The 17,614-nt window shown below is 52.7% G+C and overlaps 1 long non-coding RNA gene across 1 annotated transcript; it reads left to right on the top strand.

Moving 5' to 3' along the window:
- On the top strand, positions 1–1,130 carry LOC134560932 (uncharacterized). Its single transcript, XR_010082829.1, has 2 exons — positions 1–740; positions 921–1,130. It is a non-coding gene; the product is annotated as an uncharacterized LOC134560932 (long non-coding RNA).
- Positions 1,131–17,614: the final 16,484 nt, after the last annotated feature.

Here is a 17,614-nt window from a genome sequence, read left to right as displayed (position 1 = left end):
CTGCTGCTGGGCTGGCTCTGGGGGCTCGGGGGTGGGATGGGGTTTGATGTCAGCCCTTGAGAACAGGATCCCCCCCGCCGCTCCGCCTGATCTTCCCCTGGAGCCATCAACCAGGGCAGGGCCACGATGGGCTTGGACAGCCAGAGCTGCTGTGAAACCCAGCTCGGCTCCCTGGCAGGGCAGGGGGAGCCTGAGCAGGGCTTTAACCCCTTGTGAGGGCCCCTGGAACAGCCTCAGCCCCCCTTGTTCCAGGGGTTTAACCTCTTGTGAGGGCCCCTGGAACGGCCTCTGCCCCACTGTCCCTGGGATTTAACCCCTTGTGAGGGTCCTTTGAACAGCAGCAGCACCAGCCCCCTGTTCCAGGGGTTTAACCCCTTGTGAGGGTCCCTGGAGCCCAGGTAAATCCTGGGATTTCCCCTCCTCCACCCTGCACTGGTGAAGCTCTGCACAGGGAACACACAGAGCAGCTCCTCCCCAGCCCACAGCCCCCAAAATCTGCTGAAAATGTCCTAAAGGGGCCGGACTGCTGTTTCCCCACAGCCTGCTGCAGGGCCCGGGGTATTCCCAGGGAAATGAGTGCCTGGAAAGGAGAAATTCCTGTGGAACACAATGAAATGTGTGCCTGGAAAGGAGAAATTCCTGTGGAACACAGGGAAATGTGTGCCTGGAAAGGAGAAATTCCTGTGGAACACAAGGAAATCAGAATCTGGAAAGAAGAAATTCCCAGCAGGAATGAGGAGGTGGCTGAGGTGGAGACCAGATCCCGGGAATGATTTGGGGTGGAGCTCCAGGAAGGATTTGGGACGGCGCCTTTTGGGATGCGGCACCAGGGCTCAGCATCCCGAGGCAGATCATGAATCACAGACTCAGGGATCTCTAAGGGATCTCTGGGATCTCTGATCCAACCCCTGGCCCTGCAGGTGATCCCGACAATCCCAGCCTGGCATTGTCCAGAGGCTCCCGGAGCTGTGGCAGCCTTGGGAATGCCAGCACTGCCTGGGGAGCCCGGGCAGTGCCCCTGCAGCCTCTGCTCAGATTCCTGATCCATTCCAACCCTCCCGACACAGCTCCAGCCACCCTCAGGTTCGTTTTTCCACATGAATGAATAAATCTGTTCGGGATGGAGCTGAGCCCACAGTGAGCGGTTCCACGCTGTTAAAAACAGGAACTGGCCCATTAAACCAGGCTGGGATTTCTGTGAATTCTGGGATTTCTGGGATTTCTGACTCCAGGATGGAGCAGCTCGTGCCCAAACACAGCAGGGAGGTGCAAAGTCGCTGCTTTGGGGTGAAGTGATGAGGAGGGAATCAGCCAAAATCCCGGCCCTGACCCGTTCCTGCCTTGGAGGAGCCCGGAACGGAGGCGTTTCAGGAAACAAGGATTGTCCGTGGCGCTGCTGCCGCTCCGTGCCCTGTCCCAGCCCTGCCCTGCTCCTCACCCGGCCCCGGGCGGGACTGGCGGGAGCAGCCTCCAGCAGAGACCGGCCCGGATTCTGTGCCCTGCTGAGGAGCGGGGACTGAGCATGGCAGAAGGAAGGAGAGACGTGAAATCCTCACCTTTCCTGCACGTTCTGTCCCTAAAACCGGAGTTCTTTTCCTTGTTGGGCCCCTTGGAGGGCACGGGGCGCCCACCCGGGTGCTGTCCTGCCCCTCGGGAGTCGCTCCCTCTCCCATTCCCGGACCGAGCCCCCTCCCCGCCGGCTCCCGGCGCCCCTCGGTCCCTCCCTCTGCCCCGAGGATGAGGAGGGGCTGCGGGGAAGGCGATAATTCCCCGCTAACACCTGCATTTACCGCCTCCCCCGCTGTCAGCTCCTTTTCACGGCGCTGACAGCTCCCAGAGGCTCCCGCCGCTCTTTTCCCGAGCCAGGCAATGCGGGGAGCAGCTGCTGCTGGGCAGGGTCTCATCTTTCTGCTCCAGCCGGGGAGAGCCCGCTGGAACCTTCCCCGGCTCCCGATTTCACCGGGAACGCCGCGGCTTTGGCAGCGCTTCAGTCCCTGCCCTGTCCCGGCCGGTGGGAGCCAGCTGCGGCTCCTCTCAGCCTGGGAAAATATTCAGGGCTCCACTGTTCCCTGAGAGGCCTGAAATCCAAGCGGCAGCTCCGGTTCCTTCCTCAGTCCTTCTCCTGCTCCTTTTCCATCCCCCTTTTCTCACAGCAATCTCAGGGCATCGTGGAAAACCCAGAGCTCATCCCTGCTTGCCTTGGGGACAGCAGGTCCCCATCCCATCCCATCCCATCCATCCCATCCCATCCCATCCCATCCCATCCATCCCATCCCATCCCATCCCATCCCATCCCAGTCCCTGCCGGGGTTTGGTCCCACTCCTCCTCTCCTAAAACAATTCACCTGTTCCCCACCCCACTCCTTTATTCTGGACTCACTAATTCCAACCATTCCCTCGTTTTTCCAGCTTCCTCTGCTGGCTGAGGGAATATTTTCCTGTGCTTTTCCGTCTTCCAGGCACTGAACCCGCAGGAGGAACCATCCATGCCCCTCACCCTGCATGGGAACGCTGCTGATCCCTGTTTGATAGAGGGGGAATTCAGATCCAGAGGGGTCCCACAGATTCCCATCCCTGTTTGGTAGAGGGGGAATTCAGATCCAAAGGTGTTCCACAGATTCCCATCTTGGGTTTATAGAGGAGGAACTCAGCTCCAAAGGGATTCCACAGATTCCCAGCCCAGCAGAGTGGACACAGACAGAATTCCCAGAGATCCCAGGACCACTGTTTTGGGAAGTTTATCCCTGTTTTGCCAGGAGGGGCTCCCCAGCAGTGATTCCTACAAAAACTCACCCATTCTCCCCAGCAGGGAGCTGAGGCACAGCCGAAGCCGCTGGAATTCAGTGGATGTCTCCGCTTTCTGGGGAATATTTGGCATCAGAGCCAGCAAGGGATGCAAAATAGGTCACGAAAATGGCTGAGCGAGCAGTGAGCCCCTGGAAATTCCTGTCAGCACCTCTGACTGGGCCCTTCCTCCTGTAAAATCAGACCCTGGGGGGATCAGCCCGGCAGGGAAAGGCCCCAGCTCTGTCCCGGGGCAACTGAGACTCCATGAAATGTCCAGAATTGGAGCAGTGACATTTCCACTCCGGTTTTTTTTTTTTTTTTGCTGGAGAAGGTGCAGGCAGGGGATGGGAATAAAACCTCTCTGTGGTTAATTCCCATGGCGTTAATTCCTGCCCAGGAATTTCCTGGCGTCAGGGAAGAAGCGAGGCTGCATCCATAGGGATGAGATCCGGGGAGACGGGCTGGCTGGAGCGGTTTGGGAATCACAAACCTGGCATGGTTTGGGTGGGAAGGGAACTTAAAGCCCTCCAGTTCCACCCCTGCCATGGCAGGGACACCTTCCCAGGCTGCTCCCAGCCCTGTCCAACCTGCCCTTGGACACTGCCAGAGATCCAGAGGCAGCCACAGCTGCTCTGGACACCCTGTGCCAGGGCCTGCCCACCCTCACAGGGAACAATTCCTTCCCAATATCCCATCTGACCCTGCCCTGTGGCAGCTGCAAGCTGAGATTTTAAAATTTACTTTAAGCTAAAATGAAAGAAACCAAACATTCTGTCCCTTTTTTAAGGAGGGTTTCACATTTCAGAACAGCCAGCTGCCCATTTTGGGCTGACCTCCAAAGACACGAAGAGCTCACACGGAGACAACAGGAACTTTGGGCAGGTTTGTTTCTTGCAACGTGGGAATGTGGGCTCAGGATCCCAAATTCCCTTTATTTTACACCAATTCCACCACTCAGGGCCACCCCAGCAGCTGAAGGCAGGGACAGCCCCACCAAACAGCCCCGTTCTGGGGGGGGGGGTTGGGTGTAACTTGGTGTCCCCATCCCAATCTTGGGGGTTTGGGTGCAGCCTGGTGCCCCATCCCATGAATTTTGGTGCAGCCTGGTGTCCCCAACCCCATCCCAGGTGTTCAGGTGCAGCCTGGTGCCCTATCCTGGGAATTTGGGTGCAGCCTGGTGCCCCCATCTGCATTCCAGGAATTTGGGTGCAGCTTGGTGTCCCCAACCCCATCCTTGGAGTTTGGGTGCACCTTGTGCCTCCATCCCAGGGATTTGGGTGCAGCCCGGTGCCCCCATCCCGTGAATTTGGGCGCACCTTGGTGTCCCCATCCCCATCTGGGAGGGTTTGGGTGCAGCCCCGTGCCCCCATCCCCATCCCGGGGGTTTTCCCAGCCCGGCACACCTGGAGCCCGGGCGCTGGCGCAGGACGCGGTGGCAGCAGTGACAAACAACCAGAACAGCTCGTGTGACACCCCGTGAATTAATCAGGGATCGGGGCCGGCGTGCTGGGCAAACAAGCGCAGGAATTGCGTCCCAAGGCTTGATTAAATTAGAAAGCTCTCCAGTAATACAAACAGCCTCGGTAAACAGGGAACGGCGCTAATGAGAGCACGGGCGGGAACCTGGCAGGGCCGGGAGGCAGGGAGGGACGGAGGGGGCAGGGATTTGAGCACGGGCAGGGATTTGGACAGGGAATTGGGCAGGGGCAGGGATTTGGGGAGAGCTTTGGGAAGGGATTTGGGCAAGGGCAGGATTTGGGCACAGGCAGGGACGTGGGCAAGGGTCGGAATTTGGCCAAGGGCAGGAATTTGGGCAGGGGCTGGGATTTGGGCAGGGGCTGGGATTTGGGCAGGGGCTGGGATTTGGGCAAGGGGCTGGGATTTGGGCAGGGACTTGGGCAAGGGCAGGATTTGAGCACTGACAGAGATTTGGGCAGGGATTTGGGCAGAGATTTGGGCAGAGATCTGGGGGGATTTGGGCACGGGCAGGAATTTGGGCAGGAGGAAAAGGTGAAGGAGGCATGGCCAGACAGGAACAGGGAGAGGGAAGGGCTGGAGGGGGACAAGGGGAAGGCGATTTCCAGCTCCCTGAAAAGCCAAGGATCAAAGGAAGGGTTCTCTAGGGATGAAGATGGAAAAGCAGAGGATCAGGTCACCAGGGAGGGCACTGGGGGAGGGCAGCGGCACCTGCAGGCTCCTCCGGCCTGAGGAAGGGGCAGGAACCCCTGAGGCTGTGGTGCATCCGAACCAACTCCAGGAAAACTCCAGAAAAGCTCCAGAAAAGCTCCAGGAAGAGCTCCAGGAAGAGCTCCAGGCACAGCTCCAGACACAGCTCCAGGAAGAGCTCCAGGCACAGCTCCAGACACAGCTCCAGGAAGAGCTTCAGAACAGCTCCAGAACTGCTCCGAAACAGCTCCAAGAACTGCTCCAGAACAGCTCCAAACAGCTCCAGAACAGCTCCAGGCACAGCTCCAGGCAGTTCCAGGAACAGCTCCAGACACAGCTCGAGAAGAGCTCCAAGCACAGCTCCTGAACAGCTCCAGAACAGCTCCAGACACAGCTCCAAGAACTGCTCCAGAGAACAGCTCCAGGCACAGCTCTGGAGTAGCTCCAGAACAGCTCCGAAACAGCTCCAGGAACAACTCCAGGCACAGCTCCAGAAACAGCTCCAGGCACAGCTCCAGAAACAGCTCCAGGCACAGCTCTGGAGTAGCTCCAGAACAGCTCCGAAACAGCTCCAGGAACAGCTCCAGCACAGCTCCAGGCACAAATCGAGAAGAGCTCCCGCAACCAGCTCCAGCCTGGCTGAGCTCTGGAAGGATCAGGCCTGGCCCTGCCAGAGGCACCTGCCCGAGACACGGATGGAAAAGGAGCAGCTGGGATTTGGCACCAGCCCGGTTTTCCTGCCCTGCTGGTGTCAGGCTCCCCCTCTCACCCAGATAAAACCAATAATTCCTGAATGCCTGCTCCCTCTCCCACAGCTTCCCAGAGCCCAGCCCCAGCCTGATCCAAACAAGGATGCCCCAAAAAGGAGGGAATCCTGGAGAAAACCTCCAGCAGCGGCCTGGGTACGGCTGGAGGTGAGGAAAGGGACTGGGAGAGAAGAAGTGAAGTGGTCTGGGCTGGGCCTGGGGTGAGCCGTCCCTTTGGGCAGTGCGGGAGGGTCCCTGGAGGGGTGAGGGGTTTTCCACAGGAAATGTGGCTGTGGGAGGATCCCGCAGAGCAGGGAACTCCTCACCAGCCCCGGGGCACGGAGCTACAGAGGCATCCCGGAACCTGCCCCGGGGCTGGGGTGGAATTCGGGAGGAGATAAAGGAGGTTCTTTGCCAAACACCTCGTGGAGCATCGGAAGCGATGCAAAGCCCGGCGAGGGCTGTGAAATGGTTCAGAGACCGCTCCCAGGAATCCATTTATCCCTTTATCCCTGCCCCCCACCCCTCATCCCGCACACATCCCCCACCTCTTCCTCCTGGGAACTTCAGAAGACTTAAGACTTTCTTTCTTTTCTTTTCTTTCTCTCTTTCTTTCTCTCTTTCTCTCTCTCTTTCTTTCTTTCTCTCTTTCTCTCTTTCTTTCTCTCTTTCTCTCTCATCTTTCTTCTCTTTCTTTCTCTCTTTCTTTCTTTCTTTCTTTCTTCTCTTCTTTCTTCTCTTTCTTTCTCTCTTTCTTTTTTTTTCTTTCTTTCTTTCTTTCTTTTCTTCCTCTCTCTTTCTTTCTTTCTCTCTTTCTCTCTCTTTCTTTCTCTCTTTCTTTCTCTCTCTCTTTCTCTTCTCTCCTCTTTCTTTCTCTCTCTCTTTCTTTTCTTTCTCTCTCTCTTCTCTCTCTCTTTCTCTTTCTCTCTCTCTTTACTCTCTCTCTTTCTCTCCTCTCTCTTCTCTCTCTCTTTCTCTCTTTCTCTCTCTCTCCCTCCACCTCTCCATCCCTTTCCCTCTCCTTTTCTCTTTCCTTTTCCCTTTCTGTCTTTTTCTCTCTTTTTAAAAAGTCTCTCTCCCTTTCTCCCTTTCTCTCTCCTTTTCACTCATTTTTTCCCTTTCAGTATTTTTCCTCTTTTATTTTTTCTCATTCTCTCCATCCCCTTTTCTCTCCTTTTCTCTCTCCCTTTCACATTTTTTTCCTCTTCCTCCTTTTCTCTCTCTCTTCCCTTTTTCCCTCATTCTCCCTCCATCCCTCTCTCCTTTCCCCTCTCCCATTCCCTCTCTCCCCAGCCCTCGGGCCCGTCCCTTCCCCGCCCTCCCAGCCCGGCTGCGGCAGCGAATTTCCAATTTTCAGCTCATCTCAAGGTCGTGCCAAGAGGCGCAGAGGCCCTGGTAGGACATAATGGCAGAAGAATTGTAAATGTTGCTTTTAGTGAATGCGGAATGAGGCAGGGCCGAGGAGGGGAAATTTTCCATTCGGCCGCGGCCCCGCAGAAGGGAATGCATTTTCTCCCGCCCGCGCCGCATTAGATTTCCAGAGGTGCCCGGCACCAGGTACATGTCATTAGTAACACTTTGCGTGGTAATGAATCCTTTTATTTCCCTTCCACACAGCTCATGAATACATAAAGAGCCCGCTCCGAGCCGCATCTGCCTCAGCCGCGGGAGCCTCTCAGAACTTAATTCCGCATCCTCCGAGCCGGGTGCGAGCGCAGCTGGGGCCGCCTTAAAGGCGCAGGTGACGCCTCTGGGGCTCCCCAAAAACAGAGAGCGGACAGAATTAAGGGAATAAAGAGCTTAACTGCTTTTTATTTATTTATTGAGGGGCCCTCAGGTACATTTGGGGCACACAAAGCCCCCAGGGGCTGCACCCAAAAATGGACCACAGGTGTTCACACTTTGATAAGTTTGGTCCATTTGCATATCAGGGGTTAATCCTCCAATTACAGCTCCAGCTAATGAAGTCATTCACCCCAAGTTTGCTGTCCCCACCTCCCTTTTGTTTCCATCTCTGGGGCCTGAGGCAGGGAGGTGTCCTTGACTGCCAGGCCCGGAGAGGAATTGCTGTGTCTGCCCAAACGGGAGAGCAGCGGCTGCACCGTGTGTGGGGTTTGGAGCTGGGCACTAAAGAACTGCAGGAGTACAAACACGTGAAAAATAGAAAAGCTGAAATCCTCAGACATCGCCTGGAGCTCGGCAAAACCTCCCTGAAACCCCGGCCCGGAGTGGGGAGCGATCCCTGGGCTCACCCCATTCCCCCAGGGACGGAGCTCCCTCTGTTTGAGCTCCGGTTGGGCCAAAATCGGCTCGGGGCCACCGCGGCTGCGACTTTGGGTGACCTGGGGTGGGGCCGGTCCCGTTTCCAGCGGGAAAATCCTTCCAGTCTCATCCCGGCAAGGAGGAGGCGATGGCCAGGGCCTTCCTGGGGCTCCAGGAATTCCAGAGGTGATGGGCAGGGCCTTCCTGGGGCTCCGGGAATTCCAGAGGTGGAATTCCAGAGGTGGAATTCCAGAGGAGTTCCTGGGGCTCCAGAGGCACGGATCCCCTGGTTCTGCAGGGAAGGAACCTCCTGGTTCTGCCGCTGGCACCGCTTCCCTTTGGAGGCTTCAGATTTCCCAAGGACAGGAAATTGATGGGAATCAATAAAAAATAAAAATAATAAAAAAACATGATAAAATCAAAATTAAAAACATATTGATAAATTTAAAATTAAATTAATAAATAATACAAATAGAATGATGATGATAACGATGAAAATGATGGTGATGATGATGATAATAACAACAACAACAACAACAACAACAACAATAATAATAATAATAATAATAATAATAATAATAATAATAATAATAATACCACCCCCACCCTCTGGTGCTTTTGGCTCTCCACCCGCCCCCAGGAGCTCAGAGGTGGCTCCAGGGCAGCAGCAATCCTCACACAAACCCAGGCACGGTGGGGTGAGGCTGCAGGTGAAATCCTGGAGCCCCCGGCAGCCCCAGCTGAGCCCGGCTCAGCCCCCAGGACTCTCCCGGCTCTATCCCCAGGACTTTCTGGGCTCAGTCCCCAGGACTCTCCCGGCTCTATCCCCAGGACTTTCTGGGCTCAGTCCCCAGGACTCTCCCGGCTCTATCCCCAGGACTTTCTGGGCTCAGTCCCCAGGACTCTCCCGGCTCAGTCCCCGGGATTCTCCCGGCTCCCTCCGGCCGTTCCCGGGGCTCCCGAGTGTCCCTGTAGAGCCTTTCCCTGCCAGGGCAGCCTGGGAGCATTCCCGGCTGGAAAGGAGAAGCTGGGAAGGTTTGGAGCTTCCCAGGAGCACTGGAGCAACGGGAGAGCTGCAGCCACCCCTGGAAATGGGGGTGGGAAATGGGGGTTGGGAAATTGAAGGTTTGAGAAATGGAAGGTTTGGGAAGCTGAAGGTTCGGGAAATGGGAGGTTTGGGAAGGAGCTGGCTCTGGGCAGCCCCAGCTCCTCCCAGCCTGGCCACGAGTGAGCTCAAGGGATCATCGGTATCATCGGGATCATCGGGATCGTTGTCCTCCTGGAAAACGGGCTGAACCCCGGCACTCCCGGCATTCCCGCCCCCCCGGGCTCAGCAGGGCGCGGACGGATCCTCCCAGCTGTGGGAATTCCTTGGGAAACCTTGGGAGGGTCCCGAGCAGGGCCGGAGCCGGGGGTGGCTCTGAGTTCTGGGGCTGTTTGGGGAGCAGCTCTGGAATGGGAGCGGGGCTGGGACGAGCTGTCCCCGAGCTGTCCCCGAGCTGTCCCCGAGCTGTCCCCAAGTTGTCCCCGAGCTGCGACAGGGGGTTTGGGGCAGAGAGACCCCGCCTGGGGACAGTTCTGGGAGTTGGGACAGCTCTGGGGTTGGGGACAGCTCTGGGGTTGGGGACAGATCTGGGGCTGGGCAGGGAAGAGAGGCTCTGTCCCAACACCCGGAGTGGACACAGATCCGCTTTTCCCACATCCCATCCCAAGGGGACTCAGCTGCCGGGAGTGGCTCGATGGAGACACAGCCGGGTTAATTTGGGTTAAAATCCGGTGGGAATGGGAGTGGGAATGGGAATGGAATGGGAGTGGGAATGGGAATGGGAGTGGGAGTGGGAGTGGGAGTGGGAGTGGGAGTGGGAGTGGGAGTGGGAGTGGGAATGGGAATGGGAAAATAGGAATGGCAATGGCAATGGGAGTGGGAAAATGGGAAACTCCTGGTGAGGCTGGGGGTGCACAGATCTTTTGTCTGCAGTTTGGGTTAAAGGAACGAACCCTGGGGAAATAAAACCCAAATCCCAATAAAACCCAAATCCCAATAAAACCCAAATCCCAACAAACCCCCAGAGCTGATCCCCAGCCCCACCCATGCCCCCGAGGAGGGCTGCCCGGGGGCCAGAGCTATCCCGGGAATGCTTTGGGTGTGCCTGAGCCTCTCCTGGAATTCCCAAATTCCCATCCTGGTTAAGGAAGGGTCTGCCCATCCCCATCGCACTGCCCTGCCCTGTCCTCCTCCCCCTGCCTGACTCCTCTCCTCCTTCCCAAGGAAAAACCCCCACAATTTTATTTTTATTTTATTTATTGAGTGCAGACCCAGCAGCTCCGGCTCCTGCTAAAAAAAGCTTTTTCTTCCCAAATTATGAATAATTTCTCAGCTGAAACTATCGATCACCTTAAAAATGCTGCTCAGCACTCCCCTGCCCTGAGGCAGCTCTCCAGCCCAAAATCAATACCTGTTATTGGATATCAAGAGCTGCGAGGTTTTCCAGATGAAGGTGGGCAAAGTTAAAGAATATGTTAATAAAAAATGAAATTATTTATTGTGAGGGCTGATTCCTGTCCCAGGGCTGCAGGAATTCACACGAAATCATTCCCAGCTCCTTCTCTGAGAGCATCCAAGCACTGAGCACCAGGATTTCCTCACAGACAACTTGCAAGAATTCCAGATTTTGGCTGAAAATTCCCTTTGGCAGCCGCGCCAGTCCAGCAGCCACAGGGGCTGCTCACCACCACCAAAAACCTGAATTTTTGCCACAAAACTCCTCTGAGTTTCCGCCCTGAAACAGAATGAATCCTCCCCTTTCCCTTCTCGATGTGCTGCTGGGCAGGACACGGATCCCAGAGTGGGAATTTGGAGTGAAAACTCCAAAATTTGGGGAGTAAAAGCTCTGAAATGGGGACGGAGGTGAATAAACCTGGAGGGAACCGGGGGCGGAGGGATCCCAGCGAGGTCCCCAATTCCTGAGGGGACCCTGCAGGCAGGGAAGGCTTGGAGAGAGGGAGGGATGGAAACCATGGGGAAAAGGGATTTTATTCCAAGATAAACAAGGATTGGGAGCCGCTGTTCAGGAGGAACTGCCCCTCCCTGGGAATTCCTGGGAATTCCTGGGGAAGGACAGGACTGAGCAGGGAGGAAAAGGGACAAACCCTGCCCGAGCTTTCCCAAAATGCAGCACAAAGCGGCACAAAAACCCGGGAATGTTGGACCTGGGCGAGCCAGGAGCCCCAAATCCAGGATTATCCTGCCCCTCTCCACATCTCCAGGAAAATGGGTTGAAATGGAGGCAGGTCTTGAACTCAGGCTGCACCCCAAAGAGAAAAGGGAATTTCCCAGCGCTGTCCTCAGTCCTAATGGGAAAACACAGGAAATCCTGGAATGGGTAGGCTTGGAAGGACCTGGAATTCCCCCCGGGGCCACCACCACTGTCCCAACCTGTCCAGCCTGGCCTTGGGCACTCCCGGGGATCCAGGGGCAGCCACAGCTCCTCTGGGAATTCCAGCCCAGCCTGGAGCTCCTTCCCAAAATCCCACCCCGATGGGGTTGGACCGGTTTTATGCAGGAATTCAAGAAGGACGGATCTGGCCCGGCTGCAGCACCTGGCACTGCCCGCTCTCCTGAGCCAGGTTTATTTTAGGGATTCCCAAAAACAGAGAGAGGACAAAGGGACGGAGCCATCCTGGGATGTGCAACATCCTGGGGTCATCACAAACCGGGGTGGGCTGGGAAACACTGACTGGGGGATTCTCAAAAATTAGGTTTTACCTCAAAATCCTCCCTATAAATTCTGTATTTTACCCCCCAAATCCCTCCATCATTTCCATGGTTTAGCCCCAAAATTCCCCTTGCCATTTCTGTCTTTTACCTCCAAAATTTCCCCCAACATTTCCATATTCTACCCCAAAAATTTCCCCTACAATTTCTGCACTTTACCCCCAAAATTCCCCTTGTCGTTTCCATATTTTACCCTAAAATTCCCCTTGTCGTTTCCATATTTTACCCTAAAATTCCCCATGTCATTTCCATATTTTTACCCCCCAAATTCCCCCTACCATTTCTGTATTTTACCCCCAAAGTTCTCCTTGTCTCTTTGCCTCCAAACCCCCCTTGTAATTTCCATATTCTACCCCCAAAATTCCCCTTGTCATTTCTGTATTTTTATCCTCAAAATTCCCCCATCATTTCCATACTTAACCCCCCAAATCCCCCCATTATTTTTGTATTTTACCCCGAAAATCCCTCCTATAATTTCTGTATTTTACCCCCCACCCCCCCTATAATTTCCATATTTTACCCCCAAAATTCCCCTTGTCATTTCCATATTTTACCCCCCAAATTTCCCCCTCTCCATCCTCCCCAAGCCTCGTGTCCAGCGCTCATCCCGCCGCTCCCAGTGGATTTTCCTGGATGGCGATGAGGGGGAAAAGACCCCCCCTCCCCTCTGCGCCCCCAAATTCCCGCTCCCCCCGCCGCATTCCCGATCCTGTCATTCCCACCTTTCCCTCCCCCTGCGCGGGGTCAGCGCCCCTCTGATCCCCCCTTGTAGCCGCAGCCCGGCGAGGGGAGCATAATGGAAAAATAATTAAAAAATAAAAGGAGCGGGGAGGGAGCGCGGCGCGGGGAGGGGGCGCGGGCGATGCGCGGAGCCGCCAGATAACCGGCAGATGTGATTTTTGCAGATAAGCGTAGTAATTTAGATAAATCTGGAGGCTTTAGAGCCTTTCGCTTGCGTCCCTTTTCTTTCTGTCTGAGTTTTTTATTTTTCTTTTTTTTTTTTCTTTCAATTTTATCTCGCGAGTCAAGAGCAGGGGGAGCTGGGAGGGGGGGAGGTTTAATCTTTGGGTAGTTTTTCTTTTCTTTTTAATGTGTTTTTCCCCAGAAGGTGGGATAATGGGAGCAGCTCTCCCCTCTCACACACACACACAAACTCGCACACACGCCAGCCCGGGCTGTGTTTTTTAAAAGCAGCGGACAAAAATCAAAATATTTGAAAATGTATTTCATGGTAATTATGTCATATTTCATGGGCTGATGCCACTACTGAAAGAGAGCCTGAATGCCTTAATTTGTATAGAAATTGTAATCATTTGTTCATTTCAAGGTGAAAATTGCATTTTTTAATTTAAATTGTATCCTGCGTGATAGTCTATTATCTAGTAAAATTGTCTCCATGTCTGAATGCCTTATATGCAGCTGCAATGCTTGTTACAAATCCAGTTATATTCATAAAAGCTTTGTCCATGTCTCGGGAAATGTGAACAGTTTCTTCTGGGTTTCTTCTCTCCCTTTTTTCCTTTTTTTTTTATTCCCCCCCTCTTCCCTCCCATCCTCGTCCTCCCTCCTCTTCCCCCTAGGATTTATTTCTTTTTTTTCTGTCTCCTGGTTGAAATAAACCCAAATCTGCCATTAATAATAATTAGCCTGTCCCTGTACAAAAGGCAATCCTGGGTGGAATTCAGGGTGAGGGACGTGCAGGAATTGGCCAGGATTCCTGGATATCCCTTTTATTTATTTATTTCATTTATTTATTAATTTATTGCCCAGTCAGCCACCTCCAGCTCCGGGAAAGCTGGAGGAAAAATTTAAAAAAGAGATGAGAGGAGGGAGAGGAGGAAGGAGAGGAAGGTGGGGATGAGGGGAGGGTCCCAAGGGATGGCAGGAGCAGGGAGAGCCCCAGGCTGGGGCTGAGAGAGGGACTGAAGTGAAAACTGGGGATTTTGGAGATTTGGGAGGAGAAGGGAGCTTTGCTTCCAGCTCCTGCCTTTGGGGGAATATTCCTGATATTTTCCATCCCACACTGCTGCCTCCCCTGGGATCCCAGTTGTTCCCTGGGGGATTTTTGGGGGTGCCTGCGGGGCGCTGGAGGGAACTCAGAGCCTGAGGGGGGAATTGTGGTGTCCGGGATCCCCCGGGGCCGGGAAAAGCGGGATCTGCTCCCATCCCAGGTGCTGCCCTGCTCCCAGCGGATTCCAGGTGGGAACTGGGATGGAGGGAGCAGCAGGTGCCCCAGGCTGGGCCTGCTACACCCCCAGAAGGTTGGAAGGACCTGGAAGACTCCAGGGCTGGGAATTCCTGCTCCTCCAGGCTGCTTTTTCCTGGGAATGTGGGTTTGGGAATGCTGCCCCTCACCCTGCTCCCTTCCCCCAGCACCCTTTTCCCGGGAAAATCCCCCCAAAGGGAGTCAGCCAGGAGCAGAACCGCAGGGAAGGCTGGCACAGGGATACGGGCAGGGCTGGCAGGGATGCTCCAGGAATGCAGGATGAGCTCCCTGTTAAAATTCCAGGAATGCAGGATGAGCTCCCTGTTAAAATTCCGGGCTGGTCCGCACCAGGTGAGCACGAGGCCGGGCAGGGATCTTAATTACAATTAATCCCGAAAAAAGAAAGGAGCGGGCCTGGCGCGGAAATCCCTCCTGAGGGATTTAATTCCCTCCCGTGGCCCCGTCCCTGCTCGGAGCTCCCTGATTTTATGCAGGGCCACAGCCCGGTTTAATCAGTTCCGGGAGCTGGAACAGCTCGGGAGAGAGGAGAGCTCCAGCTGGGAGGGAGCTGAATCCTCTGGGATCAGCAACGGGGACTGGGATGTGGGGCAGGAAAACATCCCTGGGATCAGGGATTGGGATCTGGATATGGAGCAGGAGCTGGGAATGATCCTGGGGCTGTGGGATCAGGAACAGAGATCTGAGTATAGAGCAGGAGTTGGGAATTACTCTGGGCTGCCATAAAACATCCCTGGGATCAGGGATTGGGACCTGGATATGGACCTGAAATAATACTTAAATAAATATCTAAATAATATATATATATATATACATAAAATAAGTACTGAAAAAAATGAAAAACCCCCCTGAAATACTACCTAAATAAAATACCTAAAATAATACCTAAATAAAATACTTAAAACAATACTTAAATAGAAACCTACATAAAATACTTAAATAATATACCTAGATAAGTACCTAAAAGACTCCTAAAAATACCTAAAATATTACCTAAATAAGATACCTAAAATAATACCTAAATAAAATACTTAACACCTAAATAGAAACCTAAATAAAACCAGTTCAAACCTAAATAAGAGGGATGTTTGTTCCCCCTCCATCCCAGGAATGCTGAGGAGCTGGGAGGAAGCAGGAAAAGCCCCGGGAGCAGGAGGAACTGAGGAATTGTGATCCCAAAGAGGGGCTCCAGGCATTCCCAGAAAATGTTGGAATTCATTCCGCTCGGGTGTCTGCTCCAGGGGGAAAAGGCTTCTCCTAGGGGTTCCCGCTGGAAGGAGAACCCTGCTCGGGATGGGCTCCCCAAAAAACCGAGGCGGCGATGCCGAGGGGGAGTTCTGGAGCCGCTTCCCGAATTTTGGGAGTGCGGCTCTGGGGAAGAGGAGCTGAGGCTGGAGAGGGAGGCGGTGCTGGGCTCACCTTCCCATGGGAATTCCTGGGAATTCCACTCCCAGGGGCCTGGCTCGCCCTTCGGGATGGATTCTCCAATCCAACCCAACCCAATCCAATCCAATCCAATCCAATCCAATCCAATCCAATCCAATCCAATCCAATCCAATCCAATCCAATCCAATCCAATCCAATCCAATCCAATCCAACCCAATCCAATCCAATCCAATCCAATCCAACCCAATCCAGTCCAATTCAATCCAATCCGATCCCAACCAGATCCAATCCAACCCAACCCAATCCAATCCAACCCAATCCAATCCAACCCAATCCAATCCAATCCAATCCAATCCAATCCAATCCAATCCAATCCAATCCAATCCAATCCAATCCGATCCGATCCGATACGATCCAATCCAATCCAATCCAATCCAATCCAATCCAATCCAATCCAATCCAGTCCAATCCTACCCAATCCAGTCCAGTCCAATCCAACCCAACCCAACCCCACCCAATCTGATCTGATCCAACCCAATCCAATCCAATCCAATCCAATCCAATCCAATCCAATCCAATCCAATCCAATCCAATCCAATCCAATCCAATCCAATCCAATCCAATCCAATCCAATCCAATCCAATCCCATTCCAGTCAAGATCCCAAATCCACCCCAAATCCTTCCCGGAGCACCCACACCTGGCAGGGCCAGGCTTTGCCCCCCTTTCCCCGAAATCTTTGGGATTTGGGGATTGGTCAGGATTTGGGGACACGGGCGAGGTTCAGGCCCTTAAACCAACACGGAATTCCAGCTGCAAAACGCCCTTGGGAATCCCTGGCGCTGGAAAAGGTGACGGGAAAAAAGGAGAGATCAAAAGTGGTTTAAAACATTTTAATTTTGCAACAAGAACCTTTTCAAAAAGGTTTCATTGCTTAGTTCTGAATAAAAAGGGAATAAAAAATTTCATTTTCTTTATTTTGAGATTCAAAAAAGGTTCTGAATCTCAGCTGAGAAAGAGAAAAATGTTTTGTTCCCCTTCCGGGTGGTTGTTCCCTTTCCTTCCCTGCCCTCAACGGGAAAAAGGAAGGGAATGAGGGGGAAAGAGCCTCGGCATGGAAAAGGGATTTGTCTGTTCCTCAAACTCCCTGTGAGAAGAGAATCCTGGGATCGCAGGTTTACAGAATCGTGGAATGGAAGGATCAGACAACCGTAGAACTGCGGGATTACAAAATCATGGAACCGTGGAATTGCAGGATTATAGAACTGTAGAACTGTAGGATTATGGAACAGCGGAATTGTAGGATTATAGAATCACGGGATGGTGGAAATGTAGGATCAGTGAATTGTGGAATTGCGGGATGGTAGAACACAGAATTACAGGATTATAGAATCATGAAACTGCAGGATCGGACAATCACAGATTGTAGGATTATAGAACCACGGAACTGTGGGATCAGAGAACCAGGGATTTGCAAATTTATAAAATAACAGAATCACGGAATCATGGAATTGCAGGGTTATAGAATCACAGAAGTATAGAATAATATAGGATTATAGAATCGTGGAATTGTAGGATTATAGAATCATGGAATCACAGAATTGTAGGATCATAGAATCATGGAATTGTAGGATTATAGAATCATGGAATCACAGAATTATAGGATCAGAGAACCATGGATTTGCAGGTTTATAAAATCACAGAATCATGGAATTGCAGGATTATAGAATCACAGAATTATAGACCCACAGAACTGCAGGATCAGACCATCGTGGGATTGTAGGATTATAGAAGCAGGGAATTGCAGGATTATGGAATCACAGAATTATAAAATTACAGAATCATGGAATTGCAGGATCAGACAACTACAGGACTGTAGGATTACAGAACCATGGCATTGTAGGATTATAGAATCATGGAATCATGGAACTGTAGCATCAGAGAACCATGGATTTGTGGGATTAAAAAAATCACAGAATCATGGAATTGCAGGATTATAGAATAACAGAATTATAGAATAATGGAGTTATGGGATTATAGAATTGTGGAATTGCAGGATTATAGAATCATAGAATTATAGGATTATGGAATCATGAAACTGTAGGATTATAGAATCATGGAATCGTGGAATAATGGAATTGTAGGATCAGAGAATCATGGAAATGTGGGTTTATAGAATCATAGAACTATAGAACATAGAATCACGGAATTGTAGGATTATGGAATCACAGAAATGTAGGATTATAAAATCACAGAATCATGGAACTGT

Source organism: Prinia subflava, chromosome 21 (genome assembly GCF_021018805.1).
Source record: "Prinia subflava isolate CZ2003 ecotype Zambia chromosome 21, Cam_Psub_1.2, whole genome shotgun sequence".
Lineage (NCBI taxonomy): Eukaryota > Metazoa > Chordata > Aves > Passeriformes > Cisticolidae > Prinia > Prinia subflava.
Note: the sequence above shows the minus strand (reverse complement) of the source record. Positions and strands in the feature narration are given on the sequence as shown.